This window comes from Phocoena sinus, chromosome 5, assembly GCF_008692025.1.
Source record: "Phocoena sinus isolate mPhoSin1 chromosome 5, mPhoSin1.pri, whole genome shotgun sequence".
Taxonomy (NCBI): Eukaryota; Metazoa; Chordata; class Mammalia; order Artiodactyla; family Phocoenidae; genus Phocoena; species Phocoena sinus.
Window position 1 is genome coordinate 102,047,428 of NC_045767.1, and position 16,985 is coordinate 102,064,412.

A 16,985-nucleotide genomic window follows, 5' to 3' on the forward strand; every position below is an offset into this window, starting at 1 on the left:
AGTATTTAAGAAAAAATGATTTGCTCAAAATAGTGTCCAAATACTAAGCTACATTATGGAACAATTATCGGTATCATTAAGTAATTTGCTTCTATTTTTGTATAAAAACTATAGCATGAAATTACATTTAAGGAAAGTATTTGAGCATTTGTCTCATGTCCAGAAGATCGTAGGGTACGTTTTCTAAGAGAATGAGAAGGAAAAGGTTGTCAGAGATGGCTCCGAGAGAGAAAATGTGATGATCTACTGCCAGCCTTCTACGTTTCGAAACTTCTCTGTACCAAACCTAATTAACATAAATTAGCAGGTATTGTTATTAATAAAACTATGGTTCCTTTAAAGGTGGCAACCTAATTACTTTATCTAATATTTTATCTGAATTATTCATTCAGACAATTCTGTGAGATAGATTATTATTTTCTATTTTACAAATTAGGAAAGTGAGGGGAACCAAAATGTTAAAAAATGAATACGTGACATCATGTAGCCCATGAGGGAATGAGCTGGGATTGGTCCAGGTCTGTCTGGCCCACGCTTTAGTATTTAGGGTCTGCTGCCTTCCCTTACAGCCAGAAACTCCTCCAACAGCAGGCCCACCGAAAGAAAGGGAAGCAATTTCCTGTTACACTTATGCAAAGAATTCCTGTGTGCCTAAAATAAAAGGATTTACTCTACACCATTGGTTTAATTAGCGAAACTGTGAAGATCAACGAATTCAGAAATGCTTTTTTTTTTAAGAAAGGAAAACCAAGGTGACATGGCATAAAACTTGGAGTAGCTATGATTTTTTAAGCACATGTTTGAAGTTTAATGACATAATAGCTTGTCTTCTTTTAAACGACTGATTTTCCTATTAATATCTAAAATAAAATTTTTTTAAAATATAAATTTTGCACCTTGCAAACATTGTATCAGTATTTTGAGTATATATCCATTGCTACTTTCTGGTATTTTATAATTGCAGGAAGTCAGTATTCCAAGTGGAATGATTTGGTGTAGTTATTTTGTTCTGAAAAAGCACACAGTATAGCACTGGCTTGTGATAAATCACTGACATTCTGCTATGGTGGCCAGACCATTATTTTCTTATATTAAGAAAAACACTGAGTGCAGCAAACCAGAATTATAGCCCATGTCATATTATTTGCAAGAACAATAACTAAGGTGCCTAGGGCACTTGCATAAACCTCTGTTTCTTGTATTTTCCAGGTGATAAAACCTATTAGTTTGGCAATTTATAGAAAATCCATAGATCCATCTCAGTGCCACTGGAATAACTGATGCCCCTTTGGCAGGGTACATCTACCAGCAACAAGAGGTGGAGGGTGGGAACCAAGGAAGAGGCCTGGGAGAGAGGTTCAGTGTCTAACCACCTACCAGCTGGGAAGAAAGGAGAGAAGCCCAGAGCCTTCAAGTGTCAGAGGGAGGAGTCCAGGATTACTTAGTCATTTATTCTTGGTTTGTCTGTCTGTTCATTAATTTCTTTATTTTAAAGGGAGACTATGTGTTAAATACTTCTCTTTACCCTCCTGAATTATTACAGTCTCTAAATTTTCAGAAGTCTATGATATACGTATCATCTGAGCTATCACAAGCATGCTTTCTTACCAGGATTTAGAAAGCATCTTCCACATGAAAGGCCTTTTTACAAAATGCAAAAGCAGAAGTAAAGAGGATTGATACTTACATTAACATTGCATGTAAACTCCAAAAGTCAGCGTTCTATATTTTCCTTATCAGAGTATATATCACACTTCATTTTTTTCAATGTTCATTTTCTGTCTCTTCTAATAAATGTTAAGGTCTGTGAGGAAATAGATTTGCAAATTTTCAAAAAGTATAGAATTCAGCATCGAATGCAATGCTGAATGCCATGGAGTTCACCACCCATTTTCAAGGGTTTCTTGAAAAATTTAATGATGGTATTTTGGGGGGTTTTTTCCCTGCCAAGAAACTCTAAGCCAAATATTCTTTTCTCCAGCTTTCCTTTAATTTGTACCTCCTCACACTTTATATTAGAGCATTATCATAGATATGCTGAAGAAATCCACTTTTCTATTTACTATGATGTGAGGGCTTTACGAGGCAACATTTTATATTAGTTCTCCCCTGCAATAATCAATGCATTAAAAGAGAGGAGATGCTATGCAGGGATACTTAAACAATCAATGAAACACATTCCTAAGCAACAATAATGTGAGGGAGGCACTGCAATTTGATTAGTGACCTTTTCATTCTGTATAGAGATAACCTTTATTGATATCATTAACCAGATGAAACCCTGGTTTGATGCCGCTCTTTTAAGCACAGAGCTTGGTATTGATTGAGAAGCAAGATCTGAGATTTTGTTAGTGTCGAGCTGTTTACAGAAACAAGAGAGGTACATTCCTCTCCTTTTCTCCAACCCCCGAAGTAATTGTTTTTTACCATCAGCTAACAGGAGAAACCAAGGACATTTTCTTACTTCTGTTCTTTTGCTGTATACACAGAAAGCTGTTTCAGTGAAAGAGTACTTTCTGTATGCTATAAGGATGGAGGCTTTTGTATTAGCAATTCTGGTGTGGCATAAGTGCATCCTCTTTTCTGTTATTTTATTCTCAAGGATCACTCATTATACTGCTCCTTGTTAGTTAGTACTTTTCAATTCAGAAAGCCTACACTACTCCTACATGTGTTTACATTTAAACAAACCAGGTACACTTAATTGTTGCCCTGTGAAAGGCATATGTTATCATGGGGAAGACCTAGAAATTTTTGCATTTTGGCCCAAATGGCTGATTATCTTTGAAAGGTTTAATCTGCATCTTCTTGCATACCATAAAAATAGAGTATTTGTTTGGACTTTGAATGAATGCACATAGGAATCAAACATTAAGTTTTAATTCCTGAGCTAATGTTTAAATGAAAGTCAACTCTTAAGTTGAATACACTATACATTGTAAAAAAAAGAAGTTTAGCGGTTTTTAACTTAATTTGGTGAGACCAATTTGAGAATAATTATTTTTATGGTATATGAGTTGGATTGTATAGTGCCTGGAATATTAGAACATGCATTTGAGTGGAATTATGAAGTTTGATTGATTTGCAGACTAAGTTCATAGCATGTAAGTGTGATCTATGGATTCAGAATGAGTAATTAATGTTTAGCAAATAAGCACTAGAAGAAAATGAATCAAAAGATTTACTAAGGGGACTTCCGGTGGCTCAGTGGTTAAGAATACGCCTGCCAAGGTAGGGGACAAGAGTTTGAGCCCTGGTCCGGGAAGGTCCCACATGCCATGGAGCAACAAAGCCCGTGCGCCACAACTACCGAGCCTGCACTCTAGAGCCCGCAAACCACAACTATTGAGCCCGCGTGCCTAGAGCCTGTGCTCCACAACAAAAGAAGTCACCGCAATGAGATGCCCGAGCGCCGCAACTAGAGAAAGCCCGTGCACAGCAACAAAGACCCAACGCAGCCAAAAAATAAATTAATGGATTAAAAAACAGAAAAAAAAAAAAAAGATTTACTAATGTACAAAGATATTTGAGGGAGGAATAGAAAAATTCTTAAGGGTAAGAGTGTTTTCATATTCCCTTATGTCCCCAAACACAATAGTAATTTAAATAAAGCACTGTGGGCATCTACTGTTTTTTATTAGCAAGCTTCTTATATATTAAGAAAATATATTAAGTTTCACAATTATTATGTATTTGTAGTTTCAGAGGGACAAAATTTAGTAAAATAACTATGAACGATTGTGGGAATGGGTAGTAAGAATGGATATGGTTGCTTATCATGAAAACTGAAAATTTATCTAATTCTAGGTGTCAAAGACAGAGACCAAATTTTCTAATGGACAGTACATTTTAAAAAAATCAGTGGAAAAAAAAAAAATCAGTGGACACTCTCTTTTAAAACATGAAATCTCATGTACCATGTGAAGCCCTTTGGTGATGAAAAGTTGAGAATAGAGCAGAAATAAATTTACAGTCAATACCATGGGGTTGTTTTTAGTTTGGAGTTGACTTTTTCTCTGTCAGTATAAAATTGTTTTTTTTCTACCCTTATGAATTACGGATTACAGTTTGTGCAAACATAAAAATGTTGATTTGCTGCACTTTACTGTTGAGTCAGATGTTTTGTTCTTTGTAATCTGTTTTCAGCCTAAAATAACATCAACAGTGATAATGCAAAATCAAAATACTTAAAGCCCGGGAGGGAAAATCCATCAAAATAATGTCCCCACTTCCTAATTCTGAATATTGTGATTCATCTGTCCTTTTATATATAGAAGAAGGAAGTGGAGAAGAGTCTGGGGACTGGGAATCAGAGAAGTAAATAAAGACGGAAGGAAGGAAAGAAGGAAGGAAGGAAGGGAGGAAGGGAGGGAAAGAAAGAAAGAAATAAAAGATGGGTAAGGAGAGAATAATAAAAATATTGGAAGACGATTTTGGAATTGATTGCACTCACTTAAACGTCTGGGGTGCAGTTTAACACACTGAAAGAACTCCTTGTTCCTTGGCCCCTGCAGTGTCTCTAGGTCCTTAAAACAGAGTTATTCTTTTTAAATCAGTGGTGTGCAGATTCTTGCCACTCAAAGTGTAACTCTCTGGCCAGCAGTATCAATGGGAACTTGTAAGAATATCAGCTTCTCATGTCTCCACCAGCTCCCTCAGGCCAGAATCAGAATCTGCGTTTTTAGGTCGATCCCCAGGTGGTCATATGTTGTTAAGAATAAGTTCAGCCGTGCACAGACCTGTGTCTACTGGCAGAGTGTGCACTTGTCCCTGAGTGACCAGGGACCACAAACAAAGAAGCACAACATGTAAAAAGCAGAAGAAAAATCTCCCAGGAAGAAAGCATAAATAAGAGGAAATATAAAATCTCCCACTTATGCTAAGCGCTTCCCACTAAACAAGACATCACTAAAGTCATTCATTAGCTCTAACTTGAGAAAAACAAACTGTAAGGGGTGGACTTGCCTTTTTCTGCTTCTCAACATCAAACAAAAACTTTCTTACAACTTTGATGTTTAATAAATAGTTTTAAATGGTGTGTTTATCCTTACCAGCTTAAGTCTCAGGTAGTAATACTTTAATGTTTTGGTTTTGAATGAATTTAACTATTTCTCTAGGTTGCACTGCTCCCAACTGTCCATTTCCATGTAGATATGTGTTTTTTAGAATTTTTTATGTGTGTTTGTAATGCATATATTATGTGACCAGGATACATAAACACACGTGATACATAAACACACCATGTGAATGCTTCATCATCTTCATTACATGCTGTGAGACTACAATAGTTTCTGCCTTTCTGTAGAAGAGGAAGAAGGCTTATCTGTATATACCAAAAGCACTGGAGACTTAGAGCATCTCAACAGTAACAAAACCAACCAGAGTACCTGAGAGAAGAAAAATGGCATCTGCTCTTCAGCCAATAGACTGCAAAGAGGGGCAAGTTATTAAAGAAGAAAGAAAACATGTTTCCAAATTTCAGTATTATATTTTAGTCGTGGCAGTAGTAACTTATTTCTAGCTGATGTTAACAAATGTCAAATATGATTGTGGAGAGAAAGAAAGGCTCTTCCCGAACTATGACATTCTTGGTAGGAATTAAATTTCTATTATCTTTTTTTTTTTTTTTTTGGCAAATGATCCTCTGATGTGTGAACTGGAGAATACAGTACATGTTTGTATATATAATGCTACAATGCTTATATTATCAACTTTTGTTTATAACTTGGCCCTTGGAAGTGACTGTTGAGGAAAGGAAGTGCTCTAAACTTGAAAATCCTAAGACATTTTGAAGGTACTGCCAAAAAAACATACTGACTTCTAAAAAAATGTGCCGATGTCTTTGCTTTGAAGGAAAGATAAACAGTGTTCTTGCAAGGTGGGAAGGGTGTCAAAGAGTTTCACACTCACAGTCCCAGAGAAAAGAGACTGTTTAGATGTGGCTGCTTTGTTAACCATGAGCAAAGTGAAATGAATTGGCATGACGACCTGCAAACATACTGTAGCAAAAGAATAACAATAAAAAATAAAATAATTAAAAACAAAGAAAGCAGAAAACAAATGAGAATAGCCTGTCAAATACAGATTGAAAAAATACCTAAGACAAAAATGAGATAGAAATCCAAAGTCTTCCACAAGTACCCAATGCTATGTATTATTTTAAAAAATGCATTATCTAAAGAAGACCAGGAATTCCATAGATGTGTGCTCAAAGACAGAGTGATAAAACCAGAGAAAGTATTTATTTTCTTCAGAGCTGAGGAGGCAAATTGAGAAATTTAAAAAAGACCTTTATAAATCTAACAAGCAAATTAGCATCAAGAAAGAACCGCGACGAGATCACCGGCATGAAAGAAATACTTGAAATAATTGTAGTGAAAGCAAGTGGGAGACAGAAATTAGAATAATTAGCAAAAAAATGATAGACAAGAATGGGTATCTCTGAAGCGCAAAAGCCATTAAATGGAAAGGAAAAATATTTAAAGACACAATGAAAGAAAAAAGTAAAATTAAAAGCATACCTGGATCTGCAAATTAAATGGGCCCATCAAACTGACATAAAACAGGATATGTGGACATATCCTGTTATCTAGCATCAAGGAAAAGAAAAATTCCACTGGCACCCAGATGATAAAATCAAGTTGCATAGAAAGGGGAAAACAGAACAAAAGAAAACAGGCTTACCTCAGACTTCTTCACAGCAATTCTGAGTGCCAGAAGACACTGGAGGATAATAATTTTCATTGGTATCATTTACCAATGAAAATATATCTAGCAAGCTGCTGTAGAAACATATTCTCTGTGATACAATACCTATCTATGCCTTCCTGAAAAAAATGACTCAAATGTAAACTTCGTGAAATCAAGAATGAATCAGAATCAAAAACTCAAGAATAGGAATGTGTGATAAGATTCTCACAGTAACACTGACTTAATTTAACTATAGGACTAAGATTAAATACCTGGTAAAAATAGAGTTATAGAAGAGAAAGCAGATATTATTATATCATTCTTATTATTTTTGGAATATTTATGTATAATTAAAATGTAGGGAAAGGTGGGAGAGGAGATGGAAGAAAGTATAAGTAATAATAGCCCGTATTTTTAAATCTGAGCATCCAATTATATTGTGAGAACTTGAAATATATGATTAAACGAATAAAAGATATATTCTGTGTGTGTGCATATATATCTTTAAATTTTTTCCTAGCTCTGTCTGGTGAGAGGGTCTAGAAGGAATGTATGAGTGTTCAGCACTTGGTTCCTAAATGCTGTTCTCCATTAAGATAAATCAAGGTGAGAAAACTGATTTTAGTCTGGGACAGGGAAAGTATAGCTAAGCCTGAAACATCTCGTTGCCCCAGAAATAAGAATGTGCTCAAAGAATGATAGTGACATAACAAAAGGACACAGGAGCCAGACTGAAGGGGCTCTCACTGGCCAAATTTGAAATAATTTCAATATTAAAGTAGATAATAAAATAATTGGTTTTAACCAATTGAATAAAATAAAAACCCATGAGTTTCTTTTAATATAAATAAATAAATAAATAAAAATGGTTGTGACAGGAAAACTCTTTTTTATTATACAATAAAATGACAGCTAATAAATATACAAGTAACCAATGGATGCTAAAAACTGCTGGGTGAGAATATGATAAGAAAATGGATCAAAGTTAAGTTCATCAATTTCAGGGCAATCTGATGTCACATGCCTCTTGATAATAATGCAATGAGAAGGACCCAACATCACTTTCCTGGCATTTCTGCTAAAAACGTATAACCTGAATCTAATCCTGAGGAAATGTTAGGCAAATACAAACTGAGAGACAGTCTATAAAATAATTTGCTGTACCCTTAAAAATTTCAAGATCAATAAAGACAAAGAAAGATTGAGGAAATGTTCCAGATTAAAGGAGTCTATAGAAAAAGAAAACTAAATGCAATGCGTGACGATGGACTGGATCCTGAAATGGAGAAATAATAGCTCTAAAGGACATTAGTGGGATAATTTACAAATTTGAATATGGACTGTGGGTTAGATAATAATATTTTATCAATGTTAAATTTCATAATTTTGAGAATTATACTGTAGCAATGTAACAAAATATCCTTGCTCTTAGGAAGTACACACTGTGTACTGCTAAAGGTATACATTGTCTCCAACTTACTCTCAGTGATTCAGAAAAAAAATGACATGCCTATACATAGATTGATAGATGGAAATTGGTAAATCTGGGTAGAGGGTGTTTGGGTTTTGTTTGTAGTATTCTTCGAATCTTTCTGTAAGTTTGCAATTATGCCGAAATAAAAAGTTACAAACATCTAATGATGATTCATCTGTATTATAGCCCTTCCACCTTTGCACAACTATTTCTGTACCACATCTCTCCGAGTAGAAACAGGCATCTCCAAAGTTTTTCACTGAATGGTGTATCCCAGTGCATGTATGTCTTGGTCATGTGTTTATAAACTACACACACACACACACACACACACACACACACACACACACTACCAATACTTCTAACACTTCAGTGGAGTGCCACACGTCTCCATCCTTGTTCATCTTTTCTAAGTACACTCACTCTTCTGACTATCTCATCTACTCATATCTTTACATGTCATCTACTTGTCAATAACAAATGGAGTTTGAAGAATAAAAACACTTTAACATTTCACCAGCAAAGTCCAATGATATCTCCTGAAATATATATTCTTTCATAGGAAAGTATTACTAACATAGATAATGATAGACTCATTGAATAATATCAAGAAAGAAATCAATGTTGAAGTTTATTGCAAGACCCAGGGACTTGATAGTTTCCAGGATGAAAACATAAAGAATATACTGAATAAAATTTCAAAGAAAAATAAAATTATTTTCTGGATAAGCTAAAACTGCTAGTAATTATCTTACCATTTCAATAACTGCTGGCTAAACTGGCCTATGGGAGTGCTTTTTTCCCCTAGAACTGTGGGAAATATGCATTGACATCTCTTAATCTCAAATGCTGGGATTAATAGACCCAACAATGTGTTGATTAAAATGATGGAGGAAACACTGCAAGGGCCAATTTTTGATGAAGGAGACGGATCTATTCAAGTAAGACTTTTTATTGATTAGTGGCCATATAGTGATGAAGAAACATACAGTATTCAGATTTGAAACAGACACATCGTCACACAAAAGCAATCCTTAAGAGATATTCAAATAAGCAATTCTTGAACACCTGATAAAAAGAGGAATGGATACTAGGGAAGTCAATTCACATGTGACTATTTCCTGGAAGCTTCTGCCACATTGATGAGATTAGGGTCCTTGGTGTGATTCATTCATTCATTCAAATCAGTAAACATTTATTAGGTAGTCATTTTGTTAAGCTTTTTGACTGACAGTAAAATATTGCATTTATTTTTATTAGCCACCTGAGAAGTTTTGTAGATGAGTCCAAGGTATTAAGGATAGAGGAAAGAGATTTTATGACGACAAAAGAAGACACATTTGTTATTATGCTTACTTGCTTGTCTCTAAAGTTAAACAAATTTGTAACTTCCAAAAATTGGGGTAAATAAAGATAATGTTTTCTTTTGAAAAACAGATTTGTGGATATACATATGCATGTATGTGTGTAAATATACGTGTATGTGAACAGATGTAGATGGATGGATGGACAGATAATCTGGGTGGATGCACAACAAACTGTTGACAATGGTTAATCCTTAAGAATAGGATAGAATCGAGGTGGTAGGAACAATAAATTTTACATTATATTCATCTTCATTACTGTTTGTATTGTTTATAAGGAAATATGTTATTTCTGCATTGAAAAGGAATCAAAATAATACGAGGAAAAAGTCTGACTTCCTTGTATTTGGTGGCATTGAAGCCTGAGATCCAATAGCACAGGATTGATGGGCACTTTGTTTTTATTATATTTTGAACCATGCTTATGTATCTAGGAACTTGTCAAAGACTACAGCCCAGGGAGGCACCTCCTCTATTCATTTTCAACACTCTGTCTTGTAAATGTGGATTCATTCTTTTCTTGTGAGAAATGACAAAGTCAGGAAGCAGCTCTACACTTCTGAGGGAAATCTTTTTTTCTGTATAAACTCAGGAAGCTTGATCCTCAGTGTGTTTGGGGATCCCAAAGAAGTTTAATATTTAAAAATTATTAAGCACAATGTGGTTTGGCAATATATCTGATGACTCTTCTCATAAGAAAATACTAACAGTCCTCCTATTATACACCGAAAAATAAAATGTCTCCCTACTGCCTACATTTTCATTCTTGGGAATCTTAAAAAACTCAACATTGGTGTTACCATTGCAGTTGTTTTTTCAATAACTGGCTGTTTTAATTTCCTTATGATACATACAGCAGATATCTTCCCAGTCCTCATAGATAAATAAACCTTAAACATATTTAAAACATATGGGAGATAATTACCTCAGAGAATAGTTGAACTTCACATCGGAAAGAACCTCCACGGTACTCTAACTAAATCCTCTCATTTTGTATAGGCAAAAACTAAGCCCCAGTGAAGTGTTTTGTCCAAGGTCACACAGCTAATTGCTGACAGAACCAAGGTTGGAAAACTAATTGGTTGTGACTGATATCTCCTGTCTGTACCTGGGAATGTTAGCTTCCCACGCTATGCCCATTCTTCCTTTTGTGCAGCTTAGTAAGGAACTTTGCCATATAAGGAAGGATATCTTCATCTAAGAAAAAAATCCAGGAGTGGAGCAGGAGAGTGAATTGAGATTTGACTGAGTTTGGTGTTTATCCATATTGACTCACTGATGGTTAATGCATTGAAAAATAAGCCTGTGCTTATTAAATAATCAAAATATCTAGGGGCACTCATCTAAACTAAGATCCTTATATTTTATAGCCAAAATGTTTATGTGAATTCATCACTTTATATGGGAGACTAGACACTATATACTTGTTGTCTGTGACTCTCTTATAATGAGGTGTCACTTTTCATTGTTCCATATAATTTTTTAATAAAATATACTATGGAACTGAAATGATTAATATATCCCAAATGGTTCAGTTGATCTGGCTGTTTTATATATATTGTACTCCTTGTCCAAGTTGTGTAAAAATCCTTCACTTTTTAAAAATCTTGCCTCGCTTTAGGAGCCAGTTACTCTAAAACCTCTGACCTCAGTTTTGATACTATCATCATCTGAAAGGCAGGTTTAATGCCAACCTCTAGGTAGGGTGGTGTATATCCAGGTTTGTCTGTAAGAGTCCTGGTTTTTATCTGCTATCCCATTGTAATTAATGAGTGCCTCCTTTTATTCTCAAAGAGTCAAGTTTTGGATAGTGAAATATATGGTTATCCTACCTACAGTGGATGTAAAATATGCTAGAGAAGGAATTTTCCTACTCCAACTTTAAAGCAAATCTCAGCATTTTTTTTCCTGTTTGAGCTGTCTGCCCCTTTCTGTTTTCAATGTCTTAAGAGTTTTACCTGTTCCCTTCCTAGATTCATTGAAACTGATTTGTCTTTCAAACTCCATTCTACTCAAAACTCAATATTTGACTTGATTAAACTAGGATATCTGTCAAGTCCACTTTCATTTTGGTTTCAACTGACTATCCTTGTATAGAGTGTGAATAGATCTTTTAGGCTTAAAATGATTAGGTTATCAAGAGGAATTTGATGAAGGGTTTGTGCTTTGCAGGGAGAAAAACATATAGTTCCGTAGAAACAACGCAAATACAATTGTTTGTGTGTTGGGTCTCAAATCTGAACACGCTTATACCTAGAAAAACCTAAACAGTTCTTCCTAAGAAATCTTTTAAGATCCTGCCAAATTATATTCCAATCTCTTCAAGCCTAATCACCCAAGTTTAAAAATCTATGATCTCCTAAAAGGGGCAGAAAATTTAGTGTAAAGAATATGGGCTTTGTGGCCACATGGACATGATTTCAAATTCTGCTATCACTCTTTCAAGCTGCGTGCCTCAGCTTCCTATTCTGTAAATGGAGAGAACTTATGAAAAGTGTCTTTTATGTAATGAGGATTTACTACATTTTCATGCAATTCTAATACTGTATACATTTTTATGTAATGATTTTATGGAAATTTTGGAAGTAAGTTTGCCTTTCCTACATCTTCCTACCTATGGAACAATTTAAATATCTTTTGAGGCCATCTCTGTCTTTCTATCCCTACTGCCTAATTCCAGACCATCACAATGTTTTAACTGGATAAAGAAAGATCCTCTTAAGTAGTCCTTTAGATCACTTTTTCCTAAATTCTTTCTCCACTTAACATTCTAAAAACAAAATATACCATGTTTAAAATCCTTCTGTAGCTACCCATTGCCTTCAGGATAAAACCCCAATTCCTGACTCTGGCTTTTGCCTATATTTCTTCCTGCATATTTTATCTATTAGTCTGTCATTCGTTCTACATTCCACCTCTGTAGAACTACTTGAAGTGGCCCAAGTATGTCCTGTCTCCTGCCTGGAATGTTAGTCTTTTTCCTTTCCTTCTGCATTCAAAATGTGCTTTGGTTTCATCTCCTCAAGGAAGCCTTCTTCGGTCACCTCCCTTCTTGATTCCATGCTACTCTAATGTGCTCTCCTATAATTTTATGCTGATTTCCCAAGTGTGTAGACTTCTTCCACCTCCAAAAGGTAAGTCTCTCCCCATACTGGATTTCGTATTTTTCTTTATACTCAAACATTGCACATTATATGAACTCAATAAATGTGGGCTTCAATAAATTGAAGGAAGGAAAGAAGGGAAGAGAAGAAGAAAGGAGGGGATGAAAGAAGAAACTTACACCTTATATTCCTAGGAAATTTTGTATTCTGGATAAAGAAATATTATTATCCCATGATATAGCAAGGAATAATTATACAGCTCTCATGACTGAGCACAAGGCCCTGTCTATAGAAGGCAATCAAAAACTATTTGCAGCTTTGATTTATTGACTAAATAGATGGCACCTATGTACTTAAATTAATATTTAGTCAGTACCATAAGAAAAGGGCACTTTTTTCCATAACAATTTAAAATGATGTTATTTGCCACTGAGTGGCAACAGTGTTCAAGCAAGAAATTTCCTCTACCAGGGTATCCTAGGGGGACAGATGCTGTGGTGCCTGGGAAGAATCATTCTCTTGCAAACAAAGGATCGCCCTCTCTTTGCCTGCCATCACAAAACACCTTTCTGATGTAACTGGACCCAGAGTGTGTTTAGCCAGTCACATCACCCACAATACATCTGAGTCCCAGGACCCAGAAAGGCTGACTCACTAAAACAGGTAATTAGGAAGCAGTAGGACATGAGACAGGAGAGAAAATCTAATTTACAGCTCACTGGAGAGCTCTGAATCAGTGTGGAGGAGAACTGAGATGGGAGATGAAATTATCTGAGAGCTCACCTCTCTAAAATTATTTAGTCTTCCCCCTTTTCATTTAAAAAACATATGTTGTAAATGCAAGGATTTAACTTCTGCTCCTGAACAGTTGGCAGCTGAGAGCAGTTTCTTGAAACCGCCTGAAAAGGATAGAATTAGGATATCTGCTATTTTAATAAGTGCAATTACTGTAGAGTTCAGGAGACAAAGGAGATATCTGGAAGCTCTTAGGACCTTCCAGCAAAAAAAACCCCATACCTAGTTAGGTGCATATATCCATGAAGGATATTCTGGCAAGTCAAGGAGACATTCTGGCCTTTGTGTTAAGAAAATTCAAGGGTTTAAAGGCCCATTGTGTAGATACAACTACATGCCTAGAGCCCAACAGGGGCTCTTTCTTTATTTCCGGGATGCCTAGTTGCTGAGCCACAAGGAGATTTGCAGGGTTCTGTCATTTGTAAAGGTGGATTAGTCTTTGCCTCATGCTTATGGACTTGGGTTAGATGATTGTTGACTGAAGAGTAGTAACCCAGGCAGGAATATAAATAATACATTCAAGAAATATTTATCAAAGACCTATATTATAGTTGATACTGTTCTGAACACTGAGAATAATGAGGTTTTAAAAGCCTAAATCTTATGTTTCTGATCTTATTTATAACTACTGATACATTTCTGATGGTATAAAACTTATTCTAGAGGACATAAAGTAAACATATTTAAACTAACTAATGAAATTAATGAATAAGTAAAAAAGAACCAAAGACAATTTTGGATAGTGGTAAGTGCTATAAAGAGAAACCGAAATAGGGAAATGAGGTAGAGAGAGTAAGTGTATGTGGTGGGGAAGATGGTGAGCCAGAGTGGTCAGGAAATTCTTTTTCTGGGGAGGAAGCATTTTTGTTGTTGTTTTTGTTCTTTTTTTTTTTTTTTTTGGCATTTATTGTTTGTGGGTCATGCTCTTTTTTTTTTTTTACATCTTTATTGGAGTATAATTGCTTTACAATGGTGTGTTAGTTTCTGCTTTATAACAAAGTGAATCAGTTATACATATACATATGTTCCCATATCTCTTCCCTCTTGCGTCTCTCTCCCTCCCACCCTCCTTATCCCACCCTCTAGGTGGTCACAAAGCACCGAGCTGATCTCCCTGTGCTATGCGGCTGCTTCCCACTAGCTATCTACCTTACGTTTGGTAGTGTATATATGTCCATGCCTCTCTCTCGCTTTGTCACAGCTCACCCTTCCCCCTCCCCATATCCTCAAGTCCATTCTCTAGTAGGTCTGTGTCTTTATTCCTGTCTTACCCCTAGGTTCTTCACGACATTTTTTATTTCTTAAATTCCATATACATGTGTTAGCATATGGTATTTGTCTTTCTTTTTCTGACTTACTTCACTCTGTATGACAGACTCTAGGTCTATCCACCTCATTACAAATAGCTCAATGTCGTTTCTTTTTATGGCTGAGTAATATTCCATTATTATGGAATACGGGAGTAATATTCCAGTATATATGTGCCACATCTTCTTTATCCATTCATCCAATGATGGACACTTAGGTTGTTTCCATCTCCGGGCTATTGTAAATAGAGCTGCAATGAACATTTTGGTACGTGACTCTTTTTGAATTATGGTTTTCTCAGTAGGATTGCTTGGTCATATGGTAGTTCTATTTGTAGTTTTTTAAGGAACCTCCATACTGTTCTCCACAGTGGCTGTATCAATTTACATTCCCACCAACAGTGCAAGAGTGTTCCCTTTTCTCCACACCCTCTCCAGCATTTATTGTTTGTATATATTTTGATGATGGCCATTCTGACTGGTATGAGATGATATCTCATGGTAGTTTTGATTTGCATTTCTCTAATGATTAATGATGTAGAGCATTCTTTCATGTGTTTTTTGGCAATCAGTATATTTTCTTTGGAGAAATGTCTATTTAGGTCTTCTGCCCATTTTTGGATTGGATTGTTTGTTCTTTTGTTATTGAGCTGCATGAGCTGCTTGTAAATTTTGGAGATTAATCCTTTGCCAGTTGCTTCATTTGAAAATACTTTCTCCCATTCTGAGGGTTGTCTTTTGGTCTTGTTTATGGTTTCCTTTGCTGTGCAAAAGCTTTGAAGTTTCATTAGGTCCCATTAGTTTATTTTTGTTTTTATTTGCATTTCTCTAGGAGGTGGGTCAAAAAGGATCTTGCTGTGATTTATGTCATAGAGTGTTCTGCTTATGTTTTCCTCTAAGAGTGTGATAGTTTCTGGCCTTTCATTTAGGTCTTTAATCCATTTTGAGCTTATTTTTGTGTATGGTGTTAGGGAGTGATCTAATCTCATACTTTTACATGTACCTGTCCAGTTTTCCCAGCACTACTTATTTAAGAGGCTGTCCTTTCTCCACTGTACATTCCTGCCTCCTTTATCAAAGATAAGGTGAACATATGTGCATGGATTTATCTCTGGGCTTTCTGTCTTGTTCCATTGATCTATCTTTCTGTTTTTGTGCCAGTACCATACTGTCTTGATTACTGTAGCTTTGTAGTATAGTCTGAAGTCAGGCAGCCTGATTCCTCGAGCTCCATTTTTTGTTCTCAACATTGCTTTGGCTATTCGGGGTCTTTTGTGTTTCCATACAAATTGTGAATTTTTTTGTTCTACTTCTGTGAAAAATGCCAGGGGTAGTTTGATAGGTATTGCATTGAATCTGTAGATTGCTTTGGGTAGTAAAGTCATTTTCACAATGTTGATTCTTCCAATCCAAGAACATGGTATATCTCTCCATCTATTTGTATCATCTTTAATTTCTTTCATCAGTTTCTTATAATTTTCTGCATACAGGTCTTTTGTCTTCTTAGGTAGGTTTATTCCCAGATGTTTTATTCTTTTTGTTGCAATGGTAAATGGGAGTGTTTTCTTGATTTAACTTTCAGATTTTTCATCATTAATGTACAGGAATGCCAGAGATTTCTGTACATTAATTTTGTATTCTGCTACTTTACCAAATTCATTGATTAGCTCTAGTAGTTTTCTGGTAGCATCTTTAGGATTCTCTATGTATAGTATCATGTCATCTGCAAACAGTGACAGCTTTACTTCTTCTTTTCCGATTTGGATTCCTTTTATTTCATTTTCTTCTCTGATTGCTGTGGCTAACATTTCCAAAACTATGTTGAATAAGAGTGGTGAGAGTGGGCAACCTTGTCTTTTTCCTGATCTTCGTGGAAATGCTTTCAGTTTTTCACCATTGAGGATGATCTTGGCTGTAGGTTTGTCATATATGGCCTTTATTATGTTGAGGAATGTTCCCTCTATGCCTACTTTCTGGAGGGTTTTTATCATAAATGGGTGTTGAATTTTGTCGAAAGCTTTCTCTGCATCTATTGAGATGATCATATGGTTTTTCTCCTTCAATTTGTTAATATGGTGTATCACGTTGATTGATTTGTGTATATTGAAGAATCCTTGCATTCCTGGGATAAACCCCACTTGATCATGGTGTATGAACCTTTTAATGTGCTGCTGGATTCTGTTTGCTAGTATTTTGTTGAGGATTTTTGCATCTATGTTCATCAGTAATATTGGCCTGTAGTTTTCTTTCT

The 16,985-nt window shown here is 35.5% G+C and overlaps 1 protein-coding gene across 5 annotated transcripts in view; it reads left to right on the top strand.

Annotated features, from left to right (window-relative positions):
* The window catches only part of ARHGAP24 (Rho GTPase activating protein 24), a 505,735-nt gene that overhangs the window by 287,228 nt on the left and 201,522 nt on the right, over window positions 1-16,985 (top strand). The window contains exon 1 of one of the 5 annotated variants that reach the window (XM_032633276.1): window positions 12,630-12,662. The exons of the other annotated variants lie outside the window; for them this stretch is intronic. The gene's annotated coding sequence lies outside the window, so the exon portion shown is untranslated. Of the gene's footprint in view, window positions 1-12,629; window positions 12,663-16,985 lie in introns of those variants that run through there. 5 annotated transcript variants of the gene reach the window in all.